This window comes from Dermacentor albipictus, chromosome 1, assembly GCF_038994185.2.
Source record: "Dermacentor albipictus isolate Rhodes 1998 colony chromosome 1, USDA_Dalb.pri_finalv2, whole genome shotgun sequence".
NCBI classification, from domain to species: domain Eukaryota; kingdom Metazoa; phylum Arthropoda; class Arachnida; order Ixodida; family Ixodidae; genus Dermacentor; species Dermacentor albipictus.
The window spans coordinates 309,272,979-309,277,092 of record NC_091821.1 but is presented as its reverse complement, the minus strand read 5'-3'; the positions used below and the strand labels follow the sequence as shown (position 1 = coordinate 309,277,092).

The window sequence follows — 4,114 nt, the reverse complement described above, 5'->3', positions numbered from 1 at the left end:
CATGTTGGCCGTAGAACTGGCAGTTATGCAACCGAGGGATGATCCTGTTCAAGCTTCTGGCGGTATGCGGTTTTCAGCGGTCACGCCTGTTGCATGAGTGTCACTCGACGACGTTACGAGCTCGAAGCTGTGGTCAGATTCCTCGTTGGCGTTCCGTACTTATCTTCGCACGGGCGCGGTATGTTGCAAAAGCCGCTTTCGCGATCTATCGTCGTGACGATAGATCGGGTTTTTTATTATTATAAGTAATGATCCAGCTGTAGGGCACATGTAACCGACAAACGGAAGTCTCAGGAGAGCACCTGAGATGGTAGTAGAGCAGGCGGCGCAGGAACTCCAGGGCACCCGAGGGACAGTGGGGGGATCAAAGCTCGAAGCAGAACGGTACGTAGGTTGGGGCCGCCGAGGCAGGTGTGTGCCAGGGAGTGTTCGCACGGACAGCTCCCCTGGCACGCGCAGCCGTGCCTCGCAAGGTCGAGATACTTTAAAGGCACCTGCGCCCATGGTCTTTCTTTTGCCTCGGCGCAGTGAGCACGATTAACGAGAATAATGTGGAGGGCATCCGGTGCAGTCGCGAATGCATCATGACAAATGTAGCTCGCGTCGCCTGGCGTCTGTAGTAATATCAGAGTTGGTGGTATGAACTTTATGCATAATACGTTTTGTTACGGTACCTCAACGGAATTGGTCTAGAGGACGGTGTTGGTACATTTTTTCGTACCGCCCTAATCCTATACCCCCACTACAAACACACACATACCCCCTTTTTTTATGTATACATACAATTCCTTGCCATGACGGATCATAGCCTCCTTTATTTTTGAAAAATAGAGGAGGCTATGGACCGATTGACCAGTTCAAGTTGTCAACTTGTCAGTAACTGTCGTAGGAATCACTGTAATAAACATAATTCCACGATCGGATTGTTTACTTTCATTTTTTGTTGTAACACTGAGGACTACATAGAACTTTATTTTGTATATGTGAGAGAAGTATGTGGATATCACGAGCTTAAGCCAATGTGCGATACACAGACAAAGCAGCTGCTACAACATGAACTGCATTGAGGGCCACACAACACATACGTAATTAAAGGTGCAAAATATAGGGGGAAGCTTCAAAATACGCTCTGTAGCACTGCAAAGTATAACATATATTGTATGTGTACAATAAATGTTCAAAAATACAATGCATCAATGTACCATTTGCCTTCAAGTTTATTATGAAGTTCAAGTTTACTGAAGTTTATTATGAGCATATGTACAACAGGGATCAACTAACACACCCGCAGTCGAGGTGGCTGTTCGAGGTGTGCTGGCTGCCTCAGTGTAAGAAAAAGAAATTGGGTAAATGTCGACACCAGTGCCACTGCTTCTTGCCTCTGACCTGCACGTGCCTCTGCGGCATCTTTGTGCACAAGTGTGCTGGCGTGGTGAGGCGTAGGAGTCATCCGAGAGAAAGAGTATTGTTTACATGGAGGAGTGGCTGTTCACATTGCCTGTCACTTTCCCTCAAATGTTTCCTTGGCGACTAGGGTGACACACCCGCAGTCAAGGTGGCTGTTCGAGGTGTGCTGGCTGCCTAAACGAAATAAAAAGAAATTAGATGAATGTCGATACCAGTGCTATTGCTTATTGCCTCTTACCTGCATTTGCCTCCACGGCCTCTTGGTTTGCGGAGTCTGTATGAGGGAGCTGCTGTGGCTAGGCGTAGGCATTGTCTAAGCAAAAAGAAAAGGCCATTTAAATGGGGAATTATGGAAATAAATGCAGTTGTCTCTGCTTCTTGCACGCTTCTTGCCTAAAAGAGCACTTTGACTGCTTCTGCTTTTTACCTGCAGGTGTTGTTGCGAGATCCTTAGTATGGCTGCGTGCAGCATTGTAACACTTGGTGGAGGCATTTGAAGTGGTAGCCAAAAATATAAAGAATCATCCTTGTCTGCACGAATGCTTTCAATTTCTAAATGCAGTGGTAACTATCACTATTGGTGCAAGGCCCCCCCACATCTATGCGGCAAGTGCCATAGCTCGAAACTGAATTGTTCCTTTATGTTTCACAAGGCATCTGATATGTCCACATTAGATGTGATGTGTTTGTTTTTATTTATCCCAGTGTGGAGAGAGCATCATTAAATGGCTGAAATACTATAGCGCCTAACAGACGACACAAGAAGAGACACGGACGAGCGCTTATGTCCGTGTCTCTTCTTCTTGTGTCGTCTGTTTGGCGCTATAGTACTTCAGTAATATGCAGCAACTAGCCCAACAAAAAGTTCTGCTGAAATATCATTAAATGTTTTGTTTATTTTTGCGTGTCTTGTTTTTTGGTTTATTTCTGAATTTATCATGATGCTAAAGTGACTTATGTAATGGCAATCAGCTTTTGTTTTGCAGAAAAACAATGCATTTCCTGACCCATTCTTTGACATCCCCTCACTCGCATAATTTTGCAGAGTATTCTACCTATATTGACTTGCTTGACCTCCACTAAAGGGTCTTGCATTTTTAAATACGACTCTTTCCTTAAAATAATTCGACACTTCTCATAATTTCTGTACCTTGGGCTTCTGATACTCTGCATTCACTATTTTTGCTTGTTTCTGACTAGAAATGTCTTCTTTAATTTAGAGCTTACATTTTACCTTTGGAACACACGGAAGGGCTTGCCATTGCATATCTGCATAAAAGGGAAACATGTTTCATTAAACATTTGCAAAATCCCATTGAAGATTGATGAATGCAGCTTGCAGTGTGATATGACTGAATGAGCCATAAAAGTAACTCATCTCACTTGGTAAATGAAAGCACATATTAGTGTGATGCACAAGATACGTTACACTAACGTGGTGGGTTCTCTTGCTTATAAAGCAAAATAATCGGTGCGCGAGAAAAAAATTATTTTTGCATAACCCTTGTACACACTGACTTAAGGAAAATGAGCTGGAGCTGTCCACATGATGTACTTATTTTACCTGCGAGTATGGTCAACAAAAATGTGTCCCAGCTGCTTAGTGGTATTCCGGATTATGTCAGTATTGCATATGTGCCTGTTGTCGAAAATAATTGAATTTTGAAAGTGCTCGCAGGGATCTGATGTGCATGTCTGCAGTTTATGGGTACATGTAAAAGACTCAGCATCAAGTGCAAGTGAACGGTCCCACTGGCCCGGAGTCGATCATGCAAATAGATTCGCTGCACAAATTTGTGACCAGAAAAGATATGCTACATGAAATGGCATACAAGGAAGTGTTGAAAATATTGCACAGTTAGTAAAACGCCTAAGCTATTAATATGTGGCTTGATGCACTCGTTATGCAAAACGGAGGTGAGGCGTGCAGACAGGAAACAAGAGTAGAGTATTTACAAGCAAACAACACGCGCGCCGCCCACTTCTCTACTCTTGTGTCCTGTCTGCACGCCCCACCTCTGTTTTGCATAATGAATCCTTACGAACTAGCTCAGCTTTCTGTCGTTCTAAGTCTCGATGCACTCTATTTCGTCCGCATTAGGCACTCGCCTCTTGATTACTTCGTGGCACAGAAATACTCGGTCATCAGGCTGTTTTTCTGCTGTGGCCTTTGTAGAAGCATGATTGTTCAAAGTGCAACAATTAAACAGATTCTTTGAGTTGCTTGTGGCTTCGCCAGTACAATTCCGGTGCGCTGGTCCGCCTGTCCAGCAATTTCCTACTGAAGGGAAACCTGCAAATAAAAACACCGCTCCGCATGCAGAAAAATGCTCTACTGTGACGCTTCTCGAACGATTGTGATGTACCACAAGAGCTGCCTACTCGCGTGATATTCTCAACAAGGAGATAAATTCGTTTACTTACATGTGAAGGTATATATGCCAGACCACTTCGGGGCTTCGGTGGCACATAAGGCACGAGTGTGTAGCGTCCGATGTCGACGCGCGATCGCATGTCAAACGAAACTACTACGCATCCAAAAAACAGATTCGAAACCGAAATTCGCGTCATCCTTTATTGCATGAATGCGTACATCGTGATTTACATAAGTCACGGACTTAGCGATCGCTTTCTGTAAACTTAATATTAACGTACCACCTTCATAAAGCCATCAGGTATGCGTTTTTAGGTGACAAAGCATAAGGTG

At 44.0% G+C, this 4,114-nt stretch overlaps 1 long non-coding RNA gene across 1 annotated transcript; it reads right to left on the bottom strand.

Annotated features, from left to right (window-relative positions):
• Positions 1–1,199: 1,199 nt before the first annotated feature.
• On the bottom strand, positions 1,200–3,257 carry LOC139057342 (uncharacterized). The gene is made up of 3 exons (XR_011512692.1): positions 2,642–3,257; positions 1,646–1,720; positions 1,200–1,581 (listed from the first exon to the last, which is right to left on the bottom strand). It is a non-coding gene; the product is annotated as an uncharacterized lncRNA (long non-coding RNA).
• Between the last annotated feature and the right edge of the window lie 857 nt (positions 3,258–4,114).